General features: G+C 48.8%; 1 protein-coding gene across 1 annotated transcript in view; it reads left to right on the top strand.

The window, feature by feature from the left end:
- The first annotated feature begins 302 nt into the window (after window positions 1-302).
- The window catches only part of LOC142290307 (interleukin-1 receptor-like 1), an 82190-nt gene continuing 68279 nt past the window's right edge, over window positions 303-14213 (top strand). The window contains exon 1 of the mRNA XM_075334266.1: window positions 303-364. The gene's annotated coding sequence lies outside the window, so the exon portion shown is untranslated. The remainder of the gene's footprint in view (window positions 365-14213) is intronic.

Here is a 14213-nt window from a genome sequence, read left to right as displayed (position 1 = left end):
GGGGTTAAACAGTCTGGAACAGCACAGGAACTTTCCCTAGCTGTAATAGCTGGATCTTGGCTTGTGCGATCGCCATAATGTAAATTTATATCATTTTGCGAGACCCCCTTTAAGACCATGGCATAAACTTGCATCAAATGTCGAGACGGGGTTAAACATAATTACACTAAAGTATTCCCACGTAATGTTTACAGAAAAATGTCTCAACTGCACATGATGGAAATCTATAATCTATCATCTACATCTGATAACAGTTCTTTTAAAGCAGAACACTTTTTGCAACATAAGTCATTTCTCACCCATCTCAGACATCTACCGTAGTTTATGTAATGCTGCAGTTCTCTATTTAATAGCTATTGGAGAGGTATGTTTATCCTATTTATCACTATATACTTATATTTTTGTTTTACTAGGTATTTAACACTTGGTGTTTAGCATGATAAAATTCATTTTTTATACCATTAATATTTTATGTGTATTACGGAAATATTTAAGCCATTTATTATGGGTTTTGTTTCTATTTTGAACCATCTCTTTTGTCCTATGGTCAAGTTTAAAATTATTTCTTATTGATTTTTTTCATTAAATTAGCAAGAATCTTCTATGTTTACATTATTTTCGCAAATGAAATGTTATTCTAATGCTACCTATATCCCAAGCCAAAATAAGTTAAAAATAAAAGAATAGACTTTTTTTTTTTTACTTTTGCTAGTTTATCCTTCTTAACCTTTGTATACATTTAGTAGCTAAAAGTTATGTTTTAATCCCAAGCCCGTTTTCCCCTTAATGACCGGCCATTTTTTGCAATTCTGACCAGTGTCACTTTGACAGGTTATAACTCTGGAACGCTTCAATGGATCCCGGTAATTCTGACATTATGTTTTCATGACATATTGTACTTCATGATAGCTGTAAACTTAGGTCGATATTTTTGCATTTTTTTGTGAAACTATCAGAAATTTGGCAATCATTTTGAAAATTTTGCAATTTTGAAACTTTGACATTTTTTACCCATAAAATTCGAAAATTATGGTATGTCAAACTAAATAGTTAATAAATAACATTTCCCACGTGTCTAGTTTACATCAGTGCAATTTTTGAAACAGAATTTTGTTTTGTTAGGAAGTTAGAAGGGTTCAAAATTCATTAGCAATCTCTCATTTTTCCAACAAAATTTACAAAACCATTTTTTAAGGGAGCACCTCACATTTGAAGAAACTTTGAGATACCTAGGTGATATAAAATACCCAAAAGTGACACCATTCAAAAAACATCACACGTCCCACTGCTCCAAACCCCATCCAAGAAGTTAATTAACCCTTTAGGTGCTTCACAAGAACTAAAGAAATGTGGAAGGAAGAAAATGAAAATTGACTTTTTTTTCCACAAAAAGGTTACTTTAGCTATAAAATTTTACATTTTCACAAAGGTATCAGGAAAAGAACGCAGTATGAAATTTATTGTACAATTTCTCCTGAGCACACTGATGCCCCCTATGTAGCGGAAATCAACTGTTTTGGCACACGGCAGGGCTCGGATGTGAAGGAGCAAAAATTAGCTGGAATCATTAGTGGACGCCATGTCGCATTTGGAAACCCCCTGAGGTGCCTAAACAGTGGAACTCCCCCACAAGTAACTCCATTTTGGAAACTAGACCTCTGAAAGAATTTATCTGGTTGTTTGGTGAGCACCTTGAACCATCGGAGGCATCAGAGAAGTTGATAACGTTGAGCCGTGAAAATAAAAAGATACATTTCTACCACAAAATTGTTACTTCAACCAGATAACTTTTTTCACAAGGGTATCAGGAAAAAAATGCACCATAAAATTTATTGTGCAATTTATCCTGAGTTCGCAGATACCTCATATGTGGTTGAAATCAACTGTCTGGGCACACGCCAGGGCTCAGAAGGGAAGGAGAGCCATTTTAGTGCAAAATTGGCTGGAATCATTAGCGGACGACATGTAGCGTTTGTAGAGTCCATGATGTGCCTAAACAGTAAAGCTCCCCCACAAGGAAACCCATTTTGGAAATTAGACTCTTCAAGGAATTTATCTGTATGGTTGGAGAGCACCTGGAATTCCCTTCACAGAGATTTATAACATTGAGCTGTGAAAATGAAAACATAGATTTTTAACCTCAAAAATGTTGGGTTAATGCCATTTTTTTAAAATTCACTAGTATAACATGAGATAATGAACAATACAATTCAATGTACAATTTCTTCTGAGTATGCCAGTGCCCCATATGTGCTCGAAAACTACTTTTGAGGCACAGTACAAAGTGAAGAAGGAAAGGTGCTTCATATTGGAGTGCAGATTTACTTGAATTGGTTTGCGGGTGCCATGCCAAATTGGCAGAGCCTCTGAGGTGACAGAACAGCAGAAATTCCCAAGTGACCCCATTTTAAAAACTGCACTCCTCAATGAATTAATCCAGGAGTGCAGTGAGAATATTGACACTACAAGTGTATCACAAAATTTTATACTATTGGGCAAAAAAAATTTACATTTTTAACACTAAAATGTTGTTTTAACCCCAGATTTCAAAGAGGAAGAGGTACAAAAAGGTCCCATAATGTGTTACACAATTTCTCTTGAACGTGGCAATACCCCACTTGTTACTGTACGATACTGTTTGACTGCACCTAGGGCTCGGGAGGGACGGAGTGCCATTTGATTTTTGGAGCACAGATTTTCCTAGAATAGTTTGCAGACTCAATTTGCAGAGCCCCTAAGTGCTAGAACAGAAGAAATCCCTATCAAGTGACCAAATTTTGGAAATTACACCTCTCTGGCAATTCATCTCTGGCTGTAGTGACGACATAGGGGTACTTTACACGCTGCAACATTGCTAGTGATTGCTAGCGATGTCGAGCGCGATAGCTCCCGCCCCCGTCGCTCGTGCGACATTTGGTGCTCGCTGCCGTAGCGAACATTATCGCTATGTCAGCGTCACACGCACATACCTGGTCAGTGACGTCGCTGTGACTGCTGAACAATCCCTCCCTCAAGGGGGAGGTGCGTTCAGCGTCATAGCGACGTCACTGCGGCGTCACTAAGCGGCAGGCCAATAGAAGCAGAGGGGCGGAGATGAGCGGGACGTAACATCCCGCCCACCTCCTTCCTTCCGCATTGCCGGTGGATGCAGGTAAGGAGATGTTCTTTGCTCCCGCGGTGTCACACATAGCGATGTGTGATGCCGCAGGAACGACGAACAACATCGTACCGGTGGCAGCAGCGATATTAAGGAAATGAACGACGTGTCAACGATCACCGTTTTGCAACAATTTTGCGATCATTGAACGTCACTCATTGGTGTTACACGCTGCGATGTCACTACCAGCGCCAGATGTGCCTCACTAACGACGTGACCCCGACAATATATCGGTAGCGATCTCGCAGTGTGTAAAGTACCCCTTAGTCTTTGGAAAACACCCATGGTGTCAAACACAGTGATTGTTGCAGAATAAAAAAATTGCAAATAAGTCCTTATTGCATCCAGTACATTTTAGTGCCCATACATAGTGCCCAGCTTGTGCTTCTGTAAACCTGCACTCCGTACATTTAAACGGGCTCTCCTTACTTACTACAACAATGCCAAACAAGTAGATGCTAACTGTGATTTTGGCACATTGTGGGGCTCAGAATAGAGGGGCGCATTTAGATTTGGGAGTGCAGATTTTGCTGGATTTCTTTTTTGACGGGGGGAGTTATAGCGTTTTTTGAGAGTCTTTGTGCTACCAGTAATTTTGAAGCCCCCTATATTTCCATTAACCAATGAAGGACCTGATTGGGGACTTGCGTTTTTGTGGGTTTAGTTAAAAGCTATTTGGTGGCGATTTTGGTACAGAACATTTTGGATCAGTTCACGTTTATCTGGTGCTCTACACTGAGGACTTACATTGGAGTTTACATCTACATCTTGAAATACGTGATTCAGGTGAAAGCAGTGACGGATCCATTCACAGGCTGCTGACAAGTCTTTGGCTTTACTCAGAAAGAAACAAGATAGGATGATGAAACTTTACATTTATTCCACATACTCTCCACTGATGTCAACACACTTCTTCCATCGGTATTCCAAATTCTGTAAGCCTAGCAAAAAGAAAGATTTCAGTTTTACCTCAAACCAGCCATCCGTAGCAACCATGGCATCATAAATGGTGTGAAATTTAATATCCTTGAGGTGTTTCTTCAGGTTTGGAAACAGATGATAGTTGGAGGGAGCTAGATCTGGTGAATAAGGTGGGTGGTCAATCAGCTTATGGAAGCCCAGCTCTGCCAGTTTTGCCATGGTCGCCTGTGCAGTATAAGTGGACGCGTTATCTTGCAGGAACAAGATTCCTTTGGATAGCTTGCCGCGCCTTTTGACCTTCAGAGCTCCCTTCGATTGGTCCAAAAGTTCAATGTAATACCTTTAATTGATGGTGGAACCCTTTTGAAGGTAGTCAACTAGCAGCACGCCCTCCTTATCCCAGAACACAGACACCATCACCTTAGTGGCTAATTTTTGCACACTAAACTTTTTGATGAGGAAAACCACTGTACCTCCACTCTTGACTGCTCCTTGTTTTCAGGATCAAACAAATAAATTATAGTGACCAGTTGATCCAGGAAGTTCTTATCAGTCCAGAAATGCTGATAAATGGACTGGGAAGTTTACACTCGCATACTTCTCTGATCTGTTGTCAAACATTTGGGGACCGACTTTGCAGATAGCTTCCTCATGTCCAAATGTTCATGGATAATGACACAAACACATTCATGGGGAATCCCCATAATGTCTGCTATTGCTTTAGCTGAAATTCGTCAATTCTCCAGTATGAGGTTGTGCACAGCATTGACGATCTCCAGAACAACAACCACTCTCGGTTGTCCAGGACGTTCCTCATCATTGGTGCTGAAGTGGCCCATTTTAAATTTGGCAACCCAGTTCTTAACTGTGGAATATGAATGGCATTGATCCCTCAATGTCTGAGACATATCACCATGAATATTCTTCGTGGACTTTCCTTGCAGAAACAAGAATTTCATCACTCCTCTGCTCTCAGTTGCTGTGAATATTGCTTTAGACTCCACCATTTTGTTTTTCAGTGTGCATAGAACACTGTTGTTATAAGCAACGAACACAAAATTTTGAAAACATATATTAGACACATTAGGCATTCATTCGATGTAACATTTGTTACCATAGAAACAAAAAAATATCATAAAGCCAAAGTCTTATAAGCAGCCCCTCGTAGTACAGACTTTGGTCTCTGTTCAGCTGTGTCTGTCTTTTCAAAGGTGAACAAAATGCACGCCTTAAAAGAGGCGTAAAAAGATGAACACCACCGGACCACAGGCCAGACATCAGGTCAAAGTGACTCCTTCTGCCTCTTTCCAGTGAATTTTCCGATGAGAATTTTGTCTGAATCATAATTGTCAGAGATTTAGAGTATGTGCACATGATCCGAACATGCTGCATCATGGGCGCAGCGTGCCTTCCCCTGTGGAGGCCGCAGCTGCCAGTGCCCAGTATCAGGGTTTGGGTGGTTGTAGACTTTTGCTCTATTTTCCCAGCTGAGGACAGTTGTATCTCTTCAGTATAAATTGACATGCTGCATCTAGGGAAGCAGCACCGCATGTCAGTTTACACTGTGGAGAAAGGAAGCGCAGAGGGCATGGGATTTCTATAAATCCATCCATTGTGCTTGCGCTGCCCAACACAGCGGTTTGGAAACAGCGAAAAAAAACACTGCGACCAAAATGCTGCTATTCCTGATTGTGGGCACGTAACCTTACATGTAATCTCGGTGCAAGCCTTCAGCGTAGAGTACAGGATATACATGATCCATGCTGTAAAGAGATCTTTTAAATGCAGAATCAACAAATCAATAGCGGTTGAAGAATTGGCTTTATTTATTTATTGTTATGGCGTTCACCATGTCGTATAAGTGATTAGGCAGATTTACTTCTTCGATCAGTATGATTACAGTGATACCAGATCTATATTGGAGTTTTTTTTAGGTTGTTCGACTATCCCCAGGGCCGTATTTACCATTAGGCACCCGTGGTCCCGTGCCTGGGGCGGCAGGATGCGGGGGGGCGGCACCTTCTAGCAGTAAAAAAAAAAAATATTTTTTTTTTTACATATCCATTAAATCCGCTGTATTTTCGGCGGGGGGAGGGGGGAGAGGTGCACCTCCATTTATTTGTATCGGCATCAAGTAAGACGCAAATGCAGACAAACTGCGGCAGCCGGGCACAGAGAGCTGATTGACCCCTGAACTGCCGGCGCCTGCACTTCCGGGGTCACAGGCGCGCCAATCAGCTCCTTCCTCTGTGCTGCGTCCAATGCTGTGTGGATTTCACATGCAGAGCTCACAGCAGGACGCCGCAGAGGACGCCGCGATGGAAGCCGGTATCAGAAGAGGATACTCACGTGAGCCAGGAAGATGACAGCGGGCCCTGGAGCAGGTAAGTGCTCGCAGAGCTGAAGATTCATAAGGAGTGTGGAGGTGTCTGTAATGCAGACTGGAGATCTGTGCATGTGGTGGGGGGAGAGAGGCTGATATTGGGGGAGGCTTGGGGGAAGAGAAGCTGATACTGGGGGAGGCTGGGAGGAGAGAGTCTGATGCTGGGGGAGGCTGATGCTGGGGGAGGCTAGGAGGGGGGAGGCTGATGCTGGGGGAGGCTGGGAGGGGGAGGCTGATGCTGGGGGAGTCTAGGAGGGGGGAGGCTGATGCTGGGGGAGGCTGGGAGGAGGGAGGATGAGGCTGATGCTGGGGGAGGCTGGGAGGAGAGAGGCTGATGCTGGGGGAGGCTGATGCTGGGGGAGGCTGGGAGGAGGGAGGCTGATGCTGGGGGAGGCTGGGAGGAGGGAGGCTGATGCTGAGGGAGGCTGATGCTGGGGGAGGCTGGGAGGAGAGAGGCTGATGCTGGGGGAGGCTGGGAGAAGAGAGGCTGATGCTGGGGGAGGCTGGGAGGAGAGAGGCTGATGCTGGGGGAGACTGGGAGGAGAGAGGCTGGGAGGAGAGAGGCTGATGCTGGGGGAGGCTGGGAGGAGAGAGGCTGATGCTGGGGGAAGCTGATGCTGGGAGAAGCTGGGAGGAGAGAGGCTGATACTGGAGGAGGCTGATGCTGGCGGAGGCTGGGAGGAGAGAGGCTGATGCTGGGGGAGGCTGATGCTGGGGGAGGCTGGGAGGAGGTAGGCTGATGCTGGGGGAGGCTGATGCTGGGGGAGGCTGGGAGGAGGGAGGCTGATGCTGGGGGAGGCTGGGAGGAGGGAGGCTGATGCTGAGGGAGGCTGATGCTGGGGGAGGCTGGGAGGAGAGAGGCTGATGCTGGGGGAGGCTGATGCTGGGGGAGGCTGGGAGGAGGGAGGCTGATGCTGGGGAGGCTGGGAGGAGGGAGGCTGATGCTGAGGGAGGCTGATGCTGGGGGAGGCTGGGAGGAGGGAGGCTGATGCTGAGGGAGGCTGATGCTGGGGGAGGCTGGGAAAAAAGAGGCTGATGCTGGGGGAGGCTGATGCTGGGGGAGGCTGGGACGAGGGAGGCTGATGCTGGGGGAGGCTGGGACGAGGGAGGCTGATGCTGGGGGAGGCTGGGAGGAGGGAGGCTGATGCTGGGGGAGGCTGGGAAGAGGGAGGCTGATGCTGAGGGAGGCTGATGCTGGGGGAGGCTGGGAGGAGAGAGGCTGATACTGGGGGAGGCTGGGAGGAGAGAGGCTGATGCTGGGGAAGGCTGGGAGGAGAGAGGCTGGGAGGAGAGAGGCTGATGCTGGGGGAGGCTGGGAGGAGAGAGGCTGATGCTGGGGGAAGCTGATGCTGGGAGAAGCTGGGAGGAGAGAGGCTGATACTGGGGGAGGCTGGGAGGAGAGAGGCTGATGCTGGGGGAGGCTGGGAGGAAAGAGGCTGATGCTGGGGGAGGCTGGGAGGAGAGAGGCTGATGCTGGGGGAGGCTGGGAGGAGGCAGGCTGATGCTGAGGGAGGCTGATGCTGGGGGAGGCTGGGAGGAGAGAGGCTGATGCTGGGAGAAGCTGGGAGGAGAGAGGCTGATGCTTGGAGAGGCTGGGAGGAAAGAGGCTGATGCTGAGGGAGGCTGATGCTGGGAGAGGCTGATGCTGGGGGAGGCTGGGAGGAGGTAGGCTGATGCTGGGGGAGGCTGATGCTGGGGGAGGCTGGGAGGAGGGAGGCTGATGCTGGGGGAGGCTGGGAGGAGGGAGGCTGATGCTGAGGGAGGCTGATGCTGGGGGAGGCTGGGAGGAGAGAGGCTGATGCTGGGGGAGGCTGATGCTGGGGGAGGCTGGGAGGAGGGAGGCTGATGCTGGGGGAGGCTGATGCTGGGGGAGGCTGGGAGGAGGGAGGCTGATGCTGGGGGAGGCTGGGAGGAGGGAGGCTGATGCTGAGGGAGGCTGATGCTGGGGGAGGCTGGGAGGAGAGAGGCTGATGCTGGGGGAGGCTGATGCTGGGGGAGGCTGGGAGGAGGGAGGCTGATGCTGGGGAGGCTGGGAGGAGGGAGGCTGATGCTGAGGGAGGCTGATGCTGGGGGAGGCTGGGAGGAGGGAGGCTGATGCTGAGGGAGGCTGATGCTGGGGGAGGCTGGGAAAAAAGAGGCTGATGCTGGGGGAGGCTGATGCTGGGGGAGGCTGGGACGAGGGAGGCTGATGCTGGGGGAGGCTGGGACGAGGGAGGCTGATGCTGGGGGAGGCTGGGAGGAGGGAGGCTGATGCTGGGGGAGGCTGGGAAGAGGGAGGCTGATGCTGAGGGAGGCTGATGCTGGGGGAGGCTGGGAGGAGAGAGGCTGATACTGGGGGAGGCTGGGAGGAGAGAGGCTGATGCTGGGGAAGGCTGGGAGGAGAGAGGCTGGGAGGAGAGAGGCTGATGCTGGGGGAGGCTGGGAGGAGAGAGGCTGATGCTGGGGGAAGCTGATGCTGGGAGAAGCTGGGAGGAGAGAGGCTGATACTGGGGGAGGCTGGGAGGAGAGAGGCTGATGCTGGGGGAGGCTGGGAGGAAAGAGGCTGATGCTGGGGGAGGCTGGGAGGAGAGAGGCTGATGCTGGGGGAGGCTGGGAGGAGGCAGGCTGATGCTGAGGGAGGCTGATGCTGGGGGAGGCTGGGAGGAGAGAGGCTGATGCTGGGAGAAGCTGGGAGGAGAGAGGCTGATGCTTGGAGAGGCTGGGAGGAAAGAGGCTGATGCTGAGGGAGGCTGATGCTGGGAGAGGCTGATGCTGCGGGAGGCTCGGAGGAAAGAGGCTGATGCTGAGGGAGGCTGATGCTGGGGGAGGCTGGGAGGAGAGAGGCTGATAATGGGGGAGGCTAGGAGGGGGGAGGCTGATGCTGGGGGAGGCTGGGAGGAGGGAGGCTGATGCTGGGGGAGGCTGGGAGGAGGGAGGCTGATGCTGGGGGAGGCTGATGCTGGGGGAGGCTGCGAGGAGAGAGGCTGATGCTGGGGAGGTTGATGCTGGGGGAGGCTGGGAGGGGGAAGCTGATGCTGAGGGAGGCTGGGAGGAGAGAGTCTGATGCTGGGGGAGGCTGGGAGAAGAGAGGCTGATGCTGGGGGAGGCTGATGCTGGAGGAGGCTGGGAGGACAGAGGCTGATGCTGGGGGAGGCTGATGCTGGGAGAGGCTGGGAGGAAGGAGGCTGATGCTGGGGGAGGCTGGGAGGGGGGAGGCTGGGAGGAGAGAGGCTGATGCTGGGGGAGGCTGGGAGAAGAGAGGCTGATGCTGGGGGCAGAGAGGCTGATGCTGGGGGCAGAGAGGCTGATGCTGGGGGAAGCTGGGGGAGAGAGGCTGATGCTGGGGGAAGCTGGGGGAGAGGGACTGATGCTGGGGAAAGCTGGGGGAGAGAGGCTTAAACTGGGGGAGGCTGGGGGGAGAGAGGCTGATGCTGGGGGACGCTGGGGAGAGAGAAGTTGATGCTGGGGGGGCTGGGGAAGAGAGGCTGAAGGCGGGGGAGAGAGGCTGCTGCTGGGGGAATGGGAGAGAGGGGCCAATGCTAGAGACAGAGGACAAGGGTTGAGGGATAGTGCAATGACAAAATCGATGGGGGGAGTGTAAGGACTCAGAATGAGAGGGGGGCAGCATTGGGAGCTCATTATGGAGAAGGGGCAGCATGTGTGGGCTCAGTATGGAGCAATGTAGGGGCGTCAATATCAAGAGTAAGGTACTGTGTGTGGGGGGGGGTCTCAGCATAAGCGTTAGTGTGGTGGTCTTAGTATGATGAATGGGGCAGCATGGAGGTGTCATTATGGAAAAGAGTAAGGCAGCATTAGGAGCTCATGGAGAGGGGCAGCATGCATGGGACATTGTGAGGAGGGGGCAGCATGCATGGGACATTGTGAGGAGGGGGCAGCATGCATGGGACATTGTGAGGAGGGGGCAGCATGCATGGGACACTGTGAGGAGGGGCAGCATGCATGGGACACTGTGAGGAGGGGGAAGCATGCATGGGACATTGTGAGGGGAGGGCAGCATGCATGGGACATTGTGAGGTGGGGGCAGCGTGCTTGGGACATTGTGAGGAGGGAGCAGCATGCATGGGACACTGTGAGGAGGGGGAAGCATGCATGGGACATTGTGAGGAGGGGGCAGCATGCATAGGAAATTGGAAGGAGGGGGCAGCATGCATGGGACATTGTGAGGAGGGGGCAGCATGCATGGGACATTGTGAGGAGGGGGCAGCATGCATGGGACATTGTGAGGAGGGGGCAGCATGCATGGGACACTGTGAGGAGGGGGAAGCATGCATGGGACATTGTGAGGAGGGGGCAGCATGCATAGGACATTAGAAGGAGGGGGCAGCATGCATGGGACATTGTGAGGAGGGGCAGCATGCATGGGACATTGTGAGGAGGGGGCAGCATGCATGGGACATTTTGAGGAGGGGGCAGTATGCATGGGACATTGTGAGGAGGGGGCAGCATGCATGGGACACTGTGAGGAGGGGGCAGCATGCATGAGACATTGTGAGGAGGGGGAAGCATGCATGGGACATTGTGAGGGGAGGGCAGCATGCATGGGACATTGTGAGGAGGGGGCAGCATGCATGGGGCACTGTGAGGAGGGAGCAGCATGCATGGGACACTGTGAGGAGGGGGCAGCATGCATGGGACACTGTGAGGAGGGGGCAGCATGCATAGGACATTGTGAGGAGGGGGCAGCATGCATGGGACATTGTGAGGAGGGGGAAGTATGCATGGCACATTGTGAGGAGCGGGCAGTATGCATGGGACATTGTGAGGAGGGGCAGCATGCATGGGACATTGTGAGGAGGGGGCAGCATGCATGGGACATTGTGAGGAGGGGGCAACATGATGTGAGGTCAATGTGCAGATCATATTTCATAATTGAGGAAGGTGTGGTGGGTATAATTTATAAGGGAGGGTAGTGTGTAGTTTATTAGGGGCAGTGTGACAGTCACAGTATATAAGTGGGGACGGTGTGGTGGGAATATTTTATACTCATGCTATGTTTTGATGTGCCTGTGGTGATCCCCATTGGGGGGGGTTAGTGTCCTTCGTTTCTCATTGATACTTTTTCAAGGTTTTACAGAGTAGATCTGCCTTAAACAGATGTCGTGTGCGAAAACTCATAGTGTTACGTTGTCACTAAGGGGCGCGACCACTTAAAGTGCCTAGGGCAGCATGAAGGCAAAATACAGCCCTGACTATCACACTAAAAAATAAAGATGTTTGCATCACTAAATCGTGAAGTCTATAGTTTTTTATTTTTCTGCTGACAGAGTCATGTGAGGGCTTGTTTTTATTGATACTATTTTTGGTCTATAAAAATAGCAACAAAAAGAGGCATACATATCCTCCGAAAATTAAGTATTACTTACAGCAAAGATGGGCTGCAGTGTGTACATCGCCCAGGCCAAAAATTAATACTCTACCAGGATACAGCTAAACCCCCACTAAGTGGAAGCATCACAGGTGCATGAGGAGCAAATCACACACACACACCTCCATGGAATAGAGGGGGGCTACTGCTAGATGATAAAACTGCAAACTAGTGGCTTGCATAGAGCGCTGTTCACACATGCAGATAACACAGTCACAAGCCCGCAGTCTATTAGGTGATGCCCATACTATTAGATCAGGTGGGCTGCCAAGCCGTACCCCACCTGTGTATCATGCAGGGACAGAAACTCTAAAATGCCAGACCCAACAGAAAGGGGCCTGGCTGTATCCTGTACAAAAAATGAGGTTTTAGTTGGTATTTATGGCCATAAAACGGAAGCCTACAACCCTTGTCACGGGAACCTCATGCTTGTAGGTCCCTACACTAAATATAAAAATAGCAACAAAAAGAGGAATAAATATCCTCCAAAAATTAAGTATTACTTACAGCAAAGATGGGCTGCAGTGTGTACATCGCCCAGGCCAAAAACTAATACTCTACCAGGATACAGCTAAACCCCCACTAAGTGGAAGCATCACAGGTGCAGGAGGAGCAAATCACACACACACCTCCATGGAATGGAGGGGAGTGATTGCTAGATGATAAAACTGCACACTAGTGGCTTGCATAGAGCGCTGTTCAGTAGAGTAGAGTATTAGTTTTTGGCCTGGGAGATGTACACACTGCAGCCTATCTTTGCTGTAAGTAATACTATTTTTGGTCACAGAATAATTTTTGATTGCCTTCTATTCCACTTTTTCTTAGTCAGAATCAAAAAGAAACAGCAACTCAAGAATAGGTATTTTTGTTTGTTTTTTTACGCTGTTCATTGTGTCATAAAAGTGATAAGACAATATTATTCTTCAGGTCAGTATGAGTACAGCAATACCTTATTTATATAGTTTTTATGTGTTTCACAGCTTTTACACCATAAAAACTATTTTATAGGAAAATAAAACAGTTTTTGCATTACATTATTCTGAGAGCTGTAACTTTTTTATTTTTTGACTGATGGAGCTGTATGACAGCTTGTTTTTTTGCGGGACAAGATGGCGTTTTCAGTGGAACCATTTTTATCTATGAGTTTTTGATTGTGCTTTATTCCACTTTTTTTGTCAGCTGTATGTTGAAAAGACATAGTTTTTGATACTCTTTCTACGTGTTCACTGAAGGGGTTAACTAGTGTGACCGTTTTATAGCTCGGGTTGTTACAGACTTGGTGATAACAAATGTGTATTTTTTTTTACACAAATATAACTATTGGAATAGTTATCTTTTTTGTCCTTTATTTTCTGATTTTTTGTTTTAAATATTTTTACTTTTTAATTTTTTCCTTAGTCCCTAGTCTGATCACAGCTGCAATATTCTGCAGTGCTTGTTCACTGCAGAACATTGCAGCTCTCAGAGCTGCACTGCACTGAGAAAGCCTGTGTAATCATGCCGCAGGCTTTCCATAGTCAGATGACCCAAAGGTCGTCATGATGACCTCGGGTCATCATGACAAGGGTCGGGTCTGACGATTACATCAGGGAGGTCCTGATCGGAGGGGAGAGGGAGCGGGATCCCTTTCCAAACTCCTAAGTACCGCGATTGGTATTGATCACGACAATTAGAGCATTAAATAGCCAGGTAGGGTGCAGGCACCGTCCCAGGCTGTGAGGGCCTGGCCTCAGCGTTCAGGTAAGCTGAGTCCCCGGCCACGATCACAATCATGGATGTCTCACGTACCTGAAACACGGACATCTGAAAGACTGGGAAATTTGAAATTTTCTTTTTCCTATTGATCTCCAAGTTTTTGATTAAAATGCTTAATACAGACTATTGTGAATTGGAATATTTTCTGATTGCAAATACTCCCAACAAGCGCAATCCAATGTGACTATATTAAATAATTTTCATTCATAGCCCTACTAAAGTGGTTTTTACATTTTACCTTTGTATTTTTAATGTAAGTGCCATGAAGGTAAAGCATACTTACAGGTCACCGTCTTTTCCTGGTTTTATCAGTGCTTTTGGTCCCATGCAGCACTGCATGACTGCATTTGTGAGCTGCAGTATCACACAGTGTCTGCTGTGTGGAGCGCCAGTCACTTTTTGAATTTTCTCAATGCCTTATCTGAGTCTCATATCTTTAAATTGGCAACATAAGCGCCACTCCATACTGTGATCCAGCAGGTTACTGATGAGGTCATGTAGTGTCACAATAAATCAGAAGGTCACTGGCACTGGAAAAAGATGGCAATTGGGGAGTAGATTACTACTTTTATGACACTAAGGCCACACTCACATATTCAGTATTAGGTCAGTATTTTATATCCGTATTTGAA

The sequence above is a fragment of the Anomaloglossus baeobatrachus genome, chromosome 2 (genome assembly GCF_048569485.1).
Source record: "Anomaloglossus baeobatrachus isolate aAnoBae1 chromosome 2, aAnoBae1.hap1, whole genome shotgun sequence".
Taxonomy (NCBI): domain Eukaryota; kingdom Metazoa; phylum Chordata; class Amphibia; order Anura; family Aromobatidae; genus Anomaloglossus; species Anomaloglossus baeobatrachus.
Note: the sequence above shows the minus strand (reverse complement) of the source record. Positions and strands in the feature narration are given on the sequence as shown.